The sequence below is a fragment of the Phyllostomus discolor genome, chromosome 12, assembly GCF_004126475.2.
Source record: "Phyllostomus discolor isolate MPI-MPIP mPhyDis1 chromosome 12, mPhyDis1.pri.v3, whole genome shotgun sequence".
NCBI lineage: Eukaryota > Metazoa > Chordata > Mammalia > Chiroptera > Phyllostomidae > Phyllostomus > Phyllostomus discolor.
Window position 1 is genome coordinate 42,521,499 of NC_040914.2, and position 16,378 is coordinate 42,537,876.

Genomic DNA, 16,378 nt, shown 5'->3' on the forward strand with positions numbered 1-16,378 from the left:
CGGGAAGGCCGGCGGTGCGCCCCAGCCAGCCCCCATCGGTCCCTTTGACCTCTGCGCCGGTTTTCGGGCGCCACCTGGTGGCCGCTTTTAGATTGTTTCCTTCCTCTGGAGCTCCGGGGCAATCGGTGAGGGAAGAGAATTGACCACAGTGCCCCAGGCAGAGTTCCAGGAGGTCGGCAGCGCTTTCAGGCTCACCCCGGTAGAGCCCAGGGAACCGCGCTTCATCTGTACTCCGGAGATCGTAGCTGCAGGTTTGTAGGGACGGAGACAGCGGAGGTGGTGAGGCCATTGCTAGCACTTCTGGCTGGGGTGTGGGGGTGCGCCAGGGCCAGTTGACCAGCAAACGGATGGTGCCTCTCTGCTCGCGGGACCCCACTGAGGCCCCACGGGAAACGGGAGAAGGCAGTGCTTCCCAACCAGAAGCCCGAGGTGCCTGGATCTGGATCCGGAGGTGGGAGACCGCCCTGGGCTGGTGAGACGGACTGGGCCTGGGAAAGGTGCGGACCCGTTCCTTAGATTTCTCTCAAAATTCTCGGGGCTCTCCGTGGACGGCCCGGCTTGTGAGTGGGAGCAACGGGTGATAGAGAGGTCTAGGTCCCTGCTAAGGTGCCTCCTTCGGATTTCACTTCCTCGGCCTGTGGAACCACGGTAGTAGGTAAGGGATGGAACTTGGCCGCAGTGCACAGGGGAGAGTTCCAGGAGGCCGGCAGCATTTTCAGGCTCACCCCGGTAGAGCCCAGGGAACCGAGCTTCATCTGTTCTCTGGGGATTGTAGCTGCAGGCTTGTTAGGGACCAGGGTGGTGGAAATGGTGAGGCCATTGCTAGCACTTCTGGCTGGGGTGTGGGGGTGCGCCAGGACTGGTTGACCAGCAAACGGATGGTGCCTCTCTGCTTGCAAGACCCCACTGAGGGTCCCTGGGAAACGGGAGAAGACAGTGCTTCCCACCCAGATGCCGGAGGTGCCCGGATCTGGATCCAGAGGGTGGGAGACGGCCCTGGGTGGGTGAGACGGGCCGGGCCCCACTCCCTAGATTTTTCTCAGAATTTTCGGGGCTCTTCCCCGGATGGCCTGGTTTGTGAGTGGGAGCAATGGGTGGTAGAGAGGTCTAGGTCCCTACTAAGGTTGGGTTCTTTGGATTTCACTTCTTTGGCCTGTGGAAACATGGTAGTAGGTAAGGGATGGAATTTGGCCACAGTGCCCCAGGCAGAGTTCCAGGAGGCCGCAGAACTTTCAGGCTCACCCCGGTAGAGCCCAGGGAACCGTGCTTTATCTGCCCTGCGGAGATCGTAGCTGCAGGTTTGTAGGGACGGAGACAGTGGAGGTGGTGAGGCCATAGCTAGCACTTCTGGCTGGTGTGTGGGGGTGCTCCAGGACCGGTTGACCAGCAAACGGATGGTGCTTCTCTGCTCGTGGGACCCCACTGAGGCCCCACGGGAAACGGGAGAAGACAGTGCTTCCCACCCAGATGCCCGAGGTGCCTGGATCTGGATCCGGAGGTGGGAGACCGCCCTGGGCTGGTGAGACGGGCTGGGCCCCATAAAGGTGCGGACCCGCTCCTTGGATTTCTCTCAAAATTCTCGGGGCTCTCCCTGGACTGTCCAGTTTGTGAGTGGGAGCAACGGGTGGTAGAAAGGTCTAGGTCCCTGCTAAGGTGCTGCCTTTGGATTTCAGTACCTCGGCCTGTGGAACACGGTAGTAGGTAAGGGGTGGAATTTGGCTGCAGTGCCCAGGGGAGAGTTCCAGGAGGCCAACAGCGTGCTTAGGCTCACCCTGGTAGCACCCAGGGGTCTGAGCTTCATCTGTTTTTCAGAGGAATCGTAGCTGCAGGTTTGTAGGGATGGGGTGTGGTGTGGAGGTAGTGGGGCCACTGCTAGCACTTCTGGCTGAGGTGTGGGGGTGCATCAGGACCGGTTGACCAGCAAACGGATGGTGCTTCTCTGCTCGCGGGACCCCACTGAGGCCCCACGGGAAACGGGAGAAGACAGTGCTTCCCACCGAGACGCCCGAGGTGCCTGGATCTGGATCCGGAGGTGGGAGACGGTTCTGGGCTGGTGAGACGGGCTGGGCCTGGGAAAGGTGCGGACCTGCTCCTTAGATTTCTCTCAAAATTCTCGGGGATCTCCGCGGACGGTCCGGTTTGTGAGTGGGAGCAACGGGTGGTAGAGAGGTCTAGGTCCCTGCTAAGGTGCGTTCTTTGGATTTCACTTCCTCAGCCCATGGAACACAGTAGTGGGTAAGGGATGGAATTTGACCACAGTGCCCAGGGGAGAGTTCCAGGAGGTGGGCAGCACTTTCAGGCTCACCGCGGTAGAGCCCAGGGAACCGTGCCTCATCTGTACTCCGGAGATCGTAGCTGCAGGTTTGTAGGGACAGAGACAATGGAGGTGGTGAGACCATTGCTAGCCCTTCTGGCTGAGGTGTGGGGTGCACCAGGACCAGTTGACCAGCAAACAGATGGTGCCTCTCTGCTCGCAGGACCCCACTGGGGGTCCCCGGGAAACGGGAGAAGACAGTGCTTCCCACCAAGATGCCTTGAGGTACCTGGATCTGGATCCGAAGGTGGGAGACGGTTCTGGGCTGGTGAGATTGGGCTAGGCCCCAGGAAGTTGGGAACTGCTCCTTAGATTTTTCTCAGAATTTTCAGGACTCTCCCCGGACTGCTCCAGTTTGTAAGTGGGAGCAACGGGTGGTAGAAAGGTCTAGGTCCCTACTAAGGTGTGCTGCCTTTGGATTTCACTACCTCGGCCTATGGAACACAGTAGTAGGTAAAGGGTGGAATTTGGCCACAGTGCCCAGGGGAGAGTTCCAGGAGGCGGGCAGCACACTCAGGCTCACCCTGGTAGTGCCCAGGGGTCTGAGCTTCATCTGTTTTTTGGAGGAAACGTAGCTGCAGGTTTGTAGGGATGGGGCGGTGGAGGTAGTGGGGCCATTGCTAACACCTCTGGCTGAGGTGTGGGGTGCACCAGGGCTGGTTGACCAGCGAACAGATGGTGCTTCTCGGTTCATGGGACCCCACTGAGGGTCCCCAGGAAACAGGAGAGAGAAGACAGTGCTTCCCACCGAGACGCCCGAGGTGCCTGGATGTGGATCCGAAGGTGGGAGACCGCCCTGGGCGGGCGAGGTGGGCTGGGCCCCACTCGCTCGATTTTTCTCAGAATTTTCGGGGCTCTCCCCGGACCACCTGGTTTGTGAGTGGGAGCAACGGGTGGTAGAGAGGTCTAGCTCCCTGCTAAGGTGCCTTCTTTGGACTTCACTTCCTCGGTCCAATGAAACACAGTAGTAGGTAAGGGATGGAATTTGGCCGCAGTGCCCAGGGGAGAGTTCCAGGAGGCTGAGGAACTTTCAGGCTCACCCCGGTAGAGCCCAGGGGTCCAAGCTTTATCTGCACTGCGGATATCGTAGCTGCAAGTTTGTAGGGACGGAGACAGTGGAGGTGGTGAGGCCATAGCTAGCACTTCTGGCTGAGGTGTGGGGGTGCTCCAGGGCCAGTTGACCAGCAAACAAATGGTGCCTCTCTGCTCGCAGGACCCCACTGGGGGTCCCCAGGAAATGTGAGAAGACAGTGCTTCCCACCAAGACGCCTGAGGGATCTGGATCTGGAGGTGGGAGATGGTTCCAGGCTGGTGAGATGGGCTGGGCCTGGGAAAGGTGGGAGATCCACTCCTTAAATTTTTCTCAGAATTTTCAGGGCTCTCCCCAGACTGTCCAGTTTGTGAGTGGGAGCAACGGGTGGTAGAGAGGTCTAGGTCCCTGCTAAGGTGCTGCCTTTGGATTTCACTACCTTGGCCTGTGGAACACAGTAGTAGGTGTAAGGGGTGGAATTTGGCTGCAGTGCCCAGGGGAGAGTTCCAGGAGGCCGGCAGTGCTCTCAGGCTCACCCCGGTAGTACCCAGGGGTCCGAGCTTCACCTGTTCTCTGGAGATCGTTGCTGCAGGCTTGTAGGGACGGGGGTGCTGGAGGCAGTGGGGCCATTGCTAGCACTTCTGGCTGAGGTGTGGGGTGCACCAGGACTGGTTGACCAGCAAATGGTGCCTCTCTGCTTGCCGGGACCCCACTGAGGGTCCCCGGGAAACGGAAGAAGACAGTGCTTCCCACCGAGACGCCCGAGGTGCCTGGATCGGGATACGGAGGTGCGAGACCACCCTGGGCTGGTGAGATGGGCTGGGCCCCACTCCCTAGATTTTTCTCAGAATTTTCGGGGCTCTCCCAGATGGTCTCGTTTGTGGGTGGGAGCAACGGGTGGTAGAGAGATCTAGGTCCCTGCTAAGGTGCCTTCTTGGGATTTCACTTCCTTGGCCTGTGGAAACATGGTAGTAGGTAAGGGGTGGAATTTGGCCACAGTGCCCAGGGGAGAGTTCCAGGAGGCCGTGGAACTTTCAGGCTCACCCCGGTAGAGCCCAGGGGTCTGAGCTTCATCTGTTCTCTGGGGATTATAGCTGCAGGCTTGTAGTAGGGACTGGGGTGGTGGAGGTGATGAGGCCATTGCTAGCACTTCTGGCTGGGGTGTGGGGGGTGCACCAGGGCCGGTTGACCAGCGAACAGATGGTGCTTCTCTGCTCACAGGGACCCCACTGAGGGTCCTCGGGAAACGGGAGAAGACAGTGCTTCCCACCCAGATAGATGCCGGAGGTGCCTGGATCTGGATATGGAGGTGGGAGACTGCCCTGGGCTGGTGAGACGGGCTGGGCCTGGGAAAGGTGTGGACCCGCTCCTTGGATTTCTCTCAAAATTCTCGGGGCTCTCCCTGGACTGTCCAGTTTGTGAGTGGGAGCAACGGGTGGTAGAGAGGTCTAGGTCCCTGCTATAAGGTGCTGCCTTTGGATTTCAGTACCTCGGCCTGTGGAACACGGTAGTAGGTAAGGGGTGGAATCTGGCCACAGTGCCCAGGGGAGAGTTCCAGGAGGCTGGCAGCACTTTCAGGCTCATCCCGGTAGAGCCCAGGGGGGTCCAAGCTTCACCTGTTCTCTGGAGATCGTTGCTGCAGGCTTGTAGGGACGGGGGTGCTGGAGGCAGTGGGGCCATTGCTAGCCCTTCTGGCTGAGGTGTGGGGTGCGCCAGGACCGGTTGACCAGCAAACAAATGGTGCCTCTCTGCTCGAGGGGCCCCACTGAGGGTCCCTGGGAAACGGGAGAAGACAGTGCTTCCCACCCAGACGCCCGAGGTGCCTGGATCTGGATCTGGAGGTGGGAGACCGCCCTGGGTGGGTGAGATGGGCCGGGCCCCACTCCCTAGATTTTTCTCAGAATTTTCAGGGCTCTCCCAGATGGGTCTCGTTTGTGAGTGGGAGCAACGGGTGGTAGAGAGGTCTAGGTCCCTGCTAAGGTGCGTTCTTTGGATTTCACTTCCTCAGCCCATGGAACCACAGTAGCAGGTAAGGGATGGGATTTGGCTGCAGTGCCCAGGGGGAGAGTTCCAGGAGGCCGGCAGTGCTCTTAGGCTCACCCCGGTAGAGCCCAGGGTTCTGAGCTTCATCTGTTTTTCAGAGGAATCGTAGCTGCAAGTTTGTAGGGATGGGGGCGGTGGAGGCAGTGGGGCCACTGGTAGCACCTTCTGGCAGAGGTGGGGGGGCTGAGGTGTGGGGTGCATCAGGACCAGTTGACCAGGGAACCGATGGTGCTTCTCTGCTTGCGGGACCCCACTGAGGGTCCCCGGGAAAAGGGAGAAGGCAGTGCTTCCCACCAAGACGCCCGAGGTGCCTGGATCTGGATCTGGAGGTGGGAGACCGCCCTGGGTGGGTGAGATGGGCTGGGCCCCACTCCCTAAATTTTTCTCAGAATTTTCGGGGCTCTCCCCGGACCAGTCCATTTTGTGCGTGGGAGCAATGGGTGGTAGAGGTCTAGGTGTCTGCTAAGGTGCCTCCTTCGGATTTCACTTCCTTGGCCTGTGGAAACATGGTAGTAGGTAAGGGGTGGAATTTGGCTGCAGTGCCCAGGGGAGAGTTCCAGGAGGCCGGCAGCACTCTCAGGCTCGCCCCGGTAGTGCCCAGGGGCCTGCACTTCATTTGTTCTCGGGGGGAATTGTAGGTTCAGGGGGTGCCGTGTGCTATAACTTCCGGCTAACGTGTTGGGGCCGGTCGACTAGCAAGCAGCGTGTGCCCTTCCACCACGGGGGCCCACCGGGGCTCTGTGGAAACGGGGAGAGAGCGTGCTTCCCACCCAGATACTGGAGGCGTCGGCTCCGGAGGTGAGAACCGGCCCAGGGCAGGCGAGAGGGGCTTGGCTGCAGACACACAGCGGGAGCCACTCACCAGCTTGAGCTTTGGGCTGTGGTGACCCCACCTCGCAGGTCTTCCTGTTTTGTGTCGGGGGTCCTCCTCCGAGGTTAAGCTATACTTCACCTAAAAAAGGCTGTGAGACAGATGCAGCCCTTCCCGGCTGCTCATCACACGTGGCCCTCACGCACTCCTCGGATGCACCCTAACCACGGAGAGGAGGACCAGACACTGCGCCCGCTCTGCCCCTGGCTGGGCCTGTGTTCCTGCCCAAAGTGGTGCTCTGCTTGCGGGGCCTGTGCTCCCCATCGGTCAGGTCAGAGACGTGCTCCGAGGTTGAGTGCATCGATTCAGCGGCCGTGGGTGCGCCCTTGCCATCCCGAGAGGCGGACCCATCCACAGGACATTTGCGTTGGTTGTCTCAGGCGCCATGTGGTGGATGCTTTTCCATGGTTCCCTCCTTTGAGAGCACAGGATGTGGTGGCTTTGGTGAGCCAGGCAGAGCTCCTGGAGGCCCTTGGCACTTGCAGGATCGTCCGGTTCATGTGGCTTCGGGACGTCAGAAGGTGGCCCCCACCAGAAGTGCCCCTTGTTGGGCCCCAGCTCACTGCAGAGGTGGGGGGGCTCTGAGGTGGGTCGGAAGCTCATGAGTGTTCCTTCACCGGGGGCACCTCCGTGGGAATTTGTTTCCATCTGGAGGCTTGAAGGGACCGTTCCTCCCTACTGTGACTACATCCATTGGGTCGACCAGATGGCCCTGAGGGCTCTGAGGCTAAGGGAAGGGGATGGTAGAGAGGATCAGTGACCAGGCCCTGGTTCCAGGATGGCCGCATGAACTGTGATTCGGCCCTGCCAACAGGCAAGGTATTTTTTCCCGTCAGAAGCCAGTGGTTTGTATCACCAGATTAGTGGTCATCCCATGGTGGGTGGCTGAGGAAGTCTGCTCTGTGAACAGGCCTCTGGGTTTGACCATAACCGGATGCATGGCTCTGCCCCGGCTACAGACATGCCAGAGTGGCTCTGCTGGAGACCAGTTCTGTGTCTTTGCTTTGGTGCTGCTTTTTTCAGGCTCCTGTGCCTGAAGTGGGGTGAATGCAGCTCTGCCCAGGGCTGCTGTGTGGGAAGCAGTGGGACTCTGACCCCACTGACTGGGCCCTCCTGTGCTAGAGTCTGCCCTTGGCACCTCCTTGCTGTCCCCTGCCTGGGGCCACTGTGTGGGAAGCAGGAGGAAGGCACCCTATTGGCCTAGCTTCTTTGGTGCTATAGAGGCTGCCCTTGGCAGCTCTATGCTGTGCCCTGCCCAGGGCTGCTGTGTGGGAAGCAGTAGGACTCTGGCCCCTGCTGACCGGGCCCTCCTGTGCTGTTGAGTCTGCCCTGGGTACCTCCTTGCTATGCCCTTCCCAGGGCTGCTGTGTGGGAAAGCAGTAGGATGCTGACCCCTGCTGACTGGGCCCTCCTGTGCTGTAGACTCTGCCCTCAATACCTCTTCACTGTGCTGTGCCCTGCCCAGGGCTGCTGCATGGGAAGCAGCAGTGTGGACGCCGCTGACTGGGCCCTCCTGTGCTGTAGATGCTGCCCTTGATGCCTCCTTGCTGTGCCCTGTGCAGGGCTGCTGTGTGGAAAGCAGTGGGAGGCACCTACTGACCTAGTTCTTCTGTGACAATGATGGGTGTCACAGTGTAAGAGCAGAGTGCTTCAGACTAAGGATGGGGAACCTGGAGAGTGTCAGCTAGAGAGATGGTCCGATGGTGTTCCACCTTGGGGAAGAAAGGTGCACTTGGCATCCTATTCCTCTCTTCCTTGTAAGAGGTTGACTGCCTGGCTCTGCCTCCCTGGTCTGTTTGGGACTGGGGTGTGTGGCCTCCTTTGGTGGTGTGTGAAGAGCAGTGTCCTGTGTCCCAGTTGTGTGCTCAGGGGGGAGTGTGCTGGTCCTCTGAGTCACAACTGCCTGCTGCCACCTCTGCCCAGTGCTGCTCTTCCTGACCAGGGTGGTGGAGCTGGGTGTCAAGCCTGTGATGCTTGCTCTTCCACTGCCTGTCTGGTGGGAGCCTGTTTGGAAAGAGCTTCCACTGCCAGGCCCTCTGGGATGCTAGTGGACATGGGGTTGTCACCCAGGTCCCTAAGGCTGAATGTGTAAGAGGGGGGTGTCCTTCCCGTTCTGCTTTGACTGCCTCAGGCCACTGCTGCAGTTTCGGGGGGGGGGGGGCTGTGTGTTGTACCAACTGTGCCCTGTTGCCAGGGATTGGCTAAGCCAGCCCCAGGGGGTCCACCAGGTCCTGGCCCACAAGTGTTTTGCATGTTACATGCAACTCAAATCCCCCTTGGGCTTTCCTAGTGAGAACACAAGTTTAGGAAAAAGGAGTGCTGGGGGGGTGGGGGATGTGTATGCAGGTCAGGTTAGGTTCCTGATGCTCCCACAGATGCTGTGAAAGTTGCCTCTGATCCCTGCATCTGAAGCTCTGGCTTCCGTGTGGGGCCAGCCTGGGAAGTGATGCCCCTGGTTGACAGGACATCAAACACATCCAGTGGCTTCCAGGCACTGGTGTGGAAATGTGAGTGGGGTCTATGATGGTTTTTTGTGCTTAGCTGGGTTTCGGTCATGCATGGGGCCAGGCAAAGCCTGTGCTTTTTGCCTCAGGCCACTTGGTTGCTCTTCATTGTGTCCAGGGGCTCAACCTCCAAAGCCCTGCTGTGCAGGCAGCTCCCTTTCCTGCACCATCCTCAGTGCACAGGTCGGTATGTGGGAGCATTTGAGACTGATGGGGGGGTGGAGTTAAGGCCTGTGGCTTGTGTGGGAGGTGCTTTTAGGCCCTTGTGTTCCAGACAGGTGTCATGATGGAGTGGCCTGCACGCTGGTGAGAGTGGATCCCATCCTGTCTTCTGGAGCTGCTGTAGACCCTTCCTGGAGCCTTCCTGACAGTCTCACCTTTGTGATGCCTTGCCTTCATCCCTACAACCCTCATGGATTGACATTGGCCTCAGTGTGTGGTGGGTCCTGGGGTGAAGTGCCCCAGACCCAACAGGGTGGCGTAGGAGACAAGCCAGTGGCTGATCAGCACAGGATGCTGGTGTGTATGTGGTGATCTGGGCTGGAACCCAAGGGTGGTGGGTGGCTGTGTAACCAAACAAGTTTAGGTGTCTTGGTGCCCTGGGGTCCTGTGTTCAGCTCTTTAGGGCTGGGGCTGGCTGAGACCCCCCCACCTTCTGTGGGAACCCAAGTCCCACTTCCTCCCCTCTATGGGGAAAGCACTGCTTCTATCCTGCTGCTGTGTCTTGGATGCAGGGGGGGCCTGCTCCCCTGTGACATGGGTACCCCAGAGTGGTTTTATAAGAATGGAAACTGTGGACAGGCTCTGTCTCTGTCCTTTGGTGGTGACTGCCACTCAGCTTGGCTGCTTGTCACATCAGATTGGTGGCTCTTTCTACCTGCAGGCCTTCCCTTTGGGGAACAACACCTGCCAAGTAAGATCAGGGCCAGTCACTGGGGGAAAAAGTGTATGTTAAGGCAACTGGAGGGGGGGGGGGGTTGAAGGGTTCACCTTGCTTAGTGCCAAAGTGGACACCAGCAAGGTCTGTTAGCCTTGTCTGCCAGATGTGGGGCCTCTCTGTGCAGGTCTCCAGGAGCAGGCTCCACCTCCTCTCCCAGACAAAGGGCTGTAGCCTGAGAGGAAGTAGAGAGACAGCAGCAGAGGGAATGATCTCTGCCCAACACAGGTGTGTTATGTGGATGCAATTTGCTCTGCATGTGAGCACAGCTCACCAACAGAGCCCTTGGGGTCCTCTGCACTTGGAAGTAGAATAGAAATTATGGCTCAATCCAGCTGAAGACAGCATCAGTGGTGTGGTGTGCAGGTGAGCAGAAGAAAGCTTTACTTGGAAAGCAGTAAGTATAGTAAGTTGGAGAGCTTGGCCCTCTCCCTGTCCATGGGGGAGTGGGGTGCTGCTTCACCAACACTGTGGTGGGGAGTTGAGGGGTGGCAGGGACCAGCTGCCCTTGGTACTGTGTGAAGTCCTCTCACCTACAGGTGACCATGTTGGAATGTCTTGAATAACAACACCACATCCCCCCATGCCTCAGCTCCTTTGTTGTATTAGCAAAAGGGCTTTGAGGGTGTGACTGGCCTTTTTCGCTGAGCAAGCCTGGTGCTGTGACAGTTTTTTGGAAAAAATGTGTGAGGGCAGTTTCTTCATAGGATTGCTGCAGGGGAGAGAGACATGAGCCTGAGGTTGGCTCTGTGATCTGTTGAAAAGACTGCTCTGCACTGGCTGTGTGGGATGATTCCTTGGTGGTGATTCTCAAAACATAGTGTGCTGTTAATGCTTCCTTTAAGTGGGTTGTGTTTGAGGCCACAGCGAAAAGTGTTATATAATGATTTGGGAAGAAGGGTAGAAGGGGGGGGAAAGAGTAGAAGGAAGGCATGAAGAGATGGAGCAGTGGCCCCAGCAGGTCGACCAGATGTCCCAGCAAAATGGCGCGCAGCAGGTTGACCAGATGTCCCAGTAGAGGAGCTGCCTGGATGTGAGAGCAAGGCCCCTGCCCTTCCTTGCAGAGGTCTGTGTCACCTCCAGCAGCACGCAGACCAAACCTGTGCTTTGAAAGGATACAAGGAGACATGCATTTTGGGTTAGCAGAAGATGAGTAAGGAATTGAGCCAGAAAAAAAGGGTGTGGCTAGCAGGCTGGGAGTGCAGCTGCAGGGTGGGTGACCACACAGAAATGACAAAAACGCTGCTGGTGCCTCAGTGGCCTCCTGTGAGGGAACAGAGCAGCCCAGACGTCACTCACCCTGGGTTGTCCCCTTCCCGCTTCCTTGGATGCCCCCAAACCGCACCCTGTGCTTTTACAAAGATCTTCCAAAACGCCCGTGTGGCACCCACGAGGCCACATCACACAGAACGTGGACTGTGTGTCTGGTGGTGTGGCACGTGCACACACACACACAGACCTCTGTTACGTGAAGCACTGCTGTGAGGGAACCACGAGCGTCTGCCCCAACCAGACACTCCGCCCGAGCAGCCACCCAGTTCTACTGGACACGGTGCTGCAGGCGAGCTGGTCCCAGGACCCACCCGAGGGTGTGCACTCAGCTTTACCCACTCGGCCTCACATCGTTAGGGCCACCCATGCAAAGCACTTCCTACGTGTCTTGAGGTTTTTCCTTGTGCTTTCCCACCTGTGCGCTGAGCTCTTCCTGCATTTTCAGGCCAGCAGCTGCTAAGGCCTCTTGTCGTTTCACAGCATCGTCAGGTTCTACCGTGAATGGGAGAAAAAAGTAAGCTAAAAAGCATTTGTACAAAATGGGAATTCTTGAGTTTACAGCAGCATCAGAAATATATAAAAGCACAGACAGCAGATAGTGCAAAAACGTGTTTCTACATGAAGAAGGCTACCCTTCCGCACAGGATTTGGCTGCTGACACGGCAGACTGTACACGCCAGAGTTCTCAGCACCAGAAACCTCTCCCTCGGCAACTCCAATTCAGGAAGTCTGGGGAAGGCTACCTGACGTTTTTCATGGAAGAGGAGGACTCCCCTTCCAAACCATAACAATAACATTCCCCCACCCCGCCTCCCCGTATTCAGTCATCAATTGCTTTCAGCACTAAAGGTAAGTTCTACTGTGTGTAGATGTTCATGTCTTGCTGGGCATTTCATTTTCCTTCTGACATTTCCCAGTCAGGGCTGGTTCCCAGTAGGGGGCCTGTGAGAGGCAACCACACACTGACCTTTCTCTCTCCCCACTTCTAAAAATAAAATCTTAAAAAAACAAAACCCACACACACTTCCATTTTATAGGAATGTGAGTTTCAGTGCCATTTCTGTTGGCCCATTCTCAGAAAATCTATCCGGGTAGGTTTTTAATCATGTTCTCACAAAATAGGCTAGCACAACGCACCCCCTTTCACTGCGGTTACGTTCTGCAATGCTTCCTGAAAACAAGCCTCCCGGGCGTGCCATCCCATCACCACCACCTGGCGCTTCGTGAAATCCTGCATCTTACGCAAGATTCACAGCTGCATTCGGTGCCTTGTTGGTGCACGTGCACGTAGTTAACAATCAAGGAGACCGAGAACGGCAGAGATGAGCGACACCTGTATTTAATGATGCCCCATTCTCAAAGCACTTAACATTTCTTTGGACTGTCCTCAGAAACGAGCTTCAGACTCCAGTTTCTAAGTGGTGACAAGGCCACCGTTTCAGAGAGAATGACTTTACAGTAACCCAGTAGAATTTGAAGTCAGGCCTGATGAGTGAGTTGCAATAAAGCAACATATCACAGCTATGAAGAACTGAACCTTTCTCCTCACTCATCGAGGTCTCACAGACACCTCACGGTGAACAGGCAGACCCATGAGTGAGGTTTTCCATGGAACCCGTCCTAGAAGTATTTCCCCCTCGATTAAAATCCCTGACGTCAGACGACCTGTTGTTGCACGTTCACCAAAATCGGTTTCAGAAGCACACACACGTTTTCTTCCCCCACTTTCTTACTCCGAGCAGCAGCAGCCCGGATTTGCAGTTACTAACCCACAGTAGCCGGCTCGGTCCAGCTGCCTCTGCCCCAAGGCTCGCGGGCGTGCGGAAAGCTGCTGAGAGATCAGGTACGAAAGGACGCAGCTGAAGACCATGTACCGGCCGCAGGTGGCCAGCGGGGAGCCCACTGGAAAAAAAAAGAAAGCAAGCCGTCTGCAAGAAGCTCAAAAAAGGATACTACTGAGGCTCAAGAGAAGACCCCCTGCAATTCGAGAGGGCAGGGGCCCCTCAGACCTCGGGGATGGAGGGAAAAGGGTGGCCGCGGGGGGCTGGGGCGGCGCGCGGCGTTCCAGGTGTGGGCGGGCAGGGGAGGGCTGGGCAACCAGGCCTGGAGACCAGCGCCGAAGGCCCAGCGGTCCCAGAAACCGCAGCCCAAGAGCTTGCTTCGCAGAAAGCAAATAAACAGCCGCCCGGCGCCGCCCGGGAAAGTGCGGCTCCAGGAGGGCCAAGGCCTCCCCAGGCCCCGCGCGCCGCGGAAGAAGACGCACCGAACACGGCGGCGCCACCCCGCTTCGCCGCGGCCCGTGGCAACTCACCAGGGACGTGCAGGCACCGCAGCCCCTCGGTCTCCAGAGCCGGACGCGGGACAGCAGCCCCGCGTCCCGCTCCTGGCGGCCACAGCTCTGCCCAGTCCCTCCATGTCAGCCTCGGGCCCGCCCCCACGTATACGTACTCGGGGCGTGGCCTGGGCGACCTGGCCAATCACAGAGGAGTGGGCGGGGCCCCGGACCCTGCAGAGCCCCGGGCCCCTCTGGGCCCTGCAAAGCCCTGCGTCCTCCCAGGGGGCCCACCGCTGACCTACTTGTGGACTTGGCGAGTGCTGACTTCGGTACCCAAGCAGGGCAGCCTGCTCCTGCTGCCGGTGTTGCCTCTTAGTCTAAGAAAGTCCCGTCGATCCTCATGCTTCTCCTCCCCTCCAGAAGCAAAACCTCTTGAGATGAATGATAGCAATGGCTCTAACACCCCATTTCACTGGCACGAAACACTCGCGGTTTCTGGTGCCGTTGCCGCTGCCTGCAGTGCCCTCCACCCATTGCCACTCCTCACCTGCCACCCACCACCTCTCTCAGGCCTACCTTACCCTATCCTATGTGCAACTTGACTTGGAAGGTTTTTTGTTTTTTTTGTGGGGTTTTTTTGGGGGGGGAGTTTGAAGTGAACATACCTAGCAGTCTCAAAAGTTGACAGAAATTTTTAAAGAGAAAACCACAGGCTCCCTTGATACCAAACCTAGTTTTAATACCCGACCTAATTGCTGTCTCAGTCTCTCCCAGAAACATAGTTAACTAGTCTGGAATTTTCTGGTCAGGCACCAGTAAAGCGTCTGTCACAATCCCTCTCGCATCCCCACCCCAGGAAGAAGAGGCAATCTGCATGATGAGAACTCTTGCCGTTCACTCCCGTCAACGATGCTCCCCCATCTAATAATCCTTTCTTCCTTTCTTTTTTCTTTTTTAATTTTAAATTTGAGCCAAGCTGGCAACATATACAGGGGGAGCAAGACCTCAAACACTCCCCTTTCCTTTTTCAATAGCTCCTTTGCCCCACTTTCTTCCTCTAAAAACTTTCCCCTTTTTTGATAACCCCTCTGAGTGCCCTTCTAGTTGCTAGATAAGATGCTGCCTGATTCATGACTCACTTCATAAAGCCGATTAGATCTTCACATTCATTAGGTTGCATTTTTTGGACACCTCTTCAAAAAAATGTTATTTATTGATTTGAGAGAGCTATCCATTTGTTGTCTATGCACTCATTGGTTGAATTATCACATGTGCCCTGACTGGGGATTGAACCCTCGACCCTGGTGTATAAGGGCAATGCTCTAACCAGCTGAGCTATCTGGTTAGGGCTAGCACCTACTTCTCAATGTTTTCCTTTCACTTGTAAAAGCGTGAGCCATCGCTCATTACTTTGAGATGGGCTTTCATTTATTCCAACATCTTGAACCTGTGCTAAAACTGAATGCTTTCTTGGGCTTACAGTTGTAATACTTGCTGGGAGCAGCTTTAAATATACAGTCAAATCCTGATTCTCGAATGTCTCCCACCTTTTTTTTTCTTTTTTAATAAGACAGCCTCTCTCCTGCCCCTCAAATTTTTTATTTACTTTTAGAGCGAGGGGGAGGGAGAAAGAGTAAGAAAAACATCGACGATTCTGTTCTCTCGCACGCCCCCAAGTGGGGACCTGGCCTGCAACTCAGACATGTGTCCTGACTGGCAATCAAACCTGCAACCCTTGCCTTCCTTTGCAGGCCAGCGCTCAATCCGCTGAGCCACAGCCACCAGGGCTCCCTTTTTGGGGGACTGAGATTTTATGTTTATTTATTTACTTATTTTATAGGGAAAGGGAGGGAGAAAGAAAAAGAAACATCAATGTGTGGTTGCCTCTCACACATCCCTAGTATTGACTTGGCCAGCAACCCAGGCATGTGCCCTGATTGGGAATCAAACCGGTGACCTTGTGGTTCTCAGGCTGGTGCTCAACACACTGAGCCACACCAGCCAGGGCAACTGTCTCTCATTTTGAACAATCCCATTCCCCATGAGGTCATTCACAGAAAAAAAAAATGTGTGTGATCAGTCATGTGTCTTGGGTGACAAAGGAGAGGATGCATGAGTATGAATAATTTGTTTTTTTTTAATAAATTGCTTTGCTCAAACAGCCTTTCAGAACAAGTTCAGTTCAAGAACCAAGGTTCCACTGTGTGGTGAACTGCAGTACCGTGCATCTGTGCATGCGTGCATGTGCACACAGTATGACAGGCTCATTCCACTCGGATTTCATAGATTCTGAGTTATTAGAATGCATGAATGATGGTCTCCCTTTCAATCCCTCACACATTGTTCTGCGGTCCCATTCCTTCCAAGCTTTGTCCCTTTAATCAGGGCCTGTTCTCCCCTAGCTTGCCAAGAACCAGGGTTATTTCAGCAAACAATTGCTCAGTACCGCTGCTCAGGTGTTGTTTGCCAAAACAGGTCGAAGGTAGTATCCAGAATTCCATCCCTGACTGACCATGGTAAGACTGATTTGCCCTGGCTGGTGTGGCTCGGTGGATTGAGTGCTGGCCTGGGAACAAAAGAGTCACCAGTTCGATTCCCAGTCAGGGCACATGCCTGGTTGGTCCCCAGCAGGGGGCACGTGAGACACAACGACACATTGATGTTTCCCTTCCTCTCTCAAAATAAATAACCTTATAAAAAAAAAAGGCGGACTTGCCCCGATGCATCACTTTACAGCCACATCCTCACCACAGCCTCCAGGTGGGAGGAGAGGGAGGAGTGTAGTTTCCCAGCCTCTGCCTTGGGATGCGGCCAGGTGTCTTAGTTTGGCCAATGGCAAGTAGGCGGAAGTAATTGTGTCCATTGTGCAGGCCCAAGATGCCTCTAGTGTTCCTTCCCCTCTTGCACCTTTGCCCAGTTAGCCCACTTGTCCACAGGCCCGTGGGGAAAGCAGAGCCAGCTGTGTGAGCCCACAGTGGTTGCCGACTGAACCCCAAGTTCTAGGGTGGAGGCCCTCACCTCCACCACCGTTTTTAGGGGAGCGTCAATGGGCTCTCACAGGGTGAGAGCTGTGATCAAGCGTGGAGTTGTGAGGACACGAGCCCTGGCCCGCCCGTGGGGGCAGCCGTGACT

General features: G+C 56.3%; 1 long non-coding RNA gene across 1 annotated transcript; it reads right to left on the bottom strand.

Moving 5' to 3' along the window:
• Window positions 1-11,101: 11,101 nt before the first annotated feature.
• LOC114488678 lies at window positions 11,102-13,469 on the bottom strand. The gene is made up of 3 exons (XR_004900102.1): window positions 13,283-13,469; window positions 12,741-12,873; window positions 11,102-11,463 (listed from the first exon to the last, which is right to left on the bottom strand). It is a non-coding gene; the product is annotated as an uncharacterized LOC114488678 (long non-coding RNA).
• Between the last annotated feature and the right edge of the window lie 2,909 nt (window positions 13,470-16,378).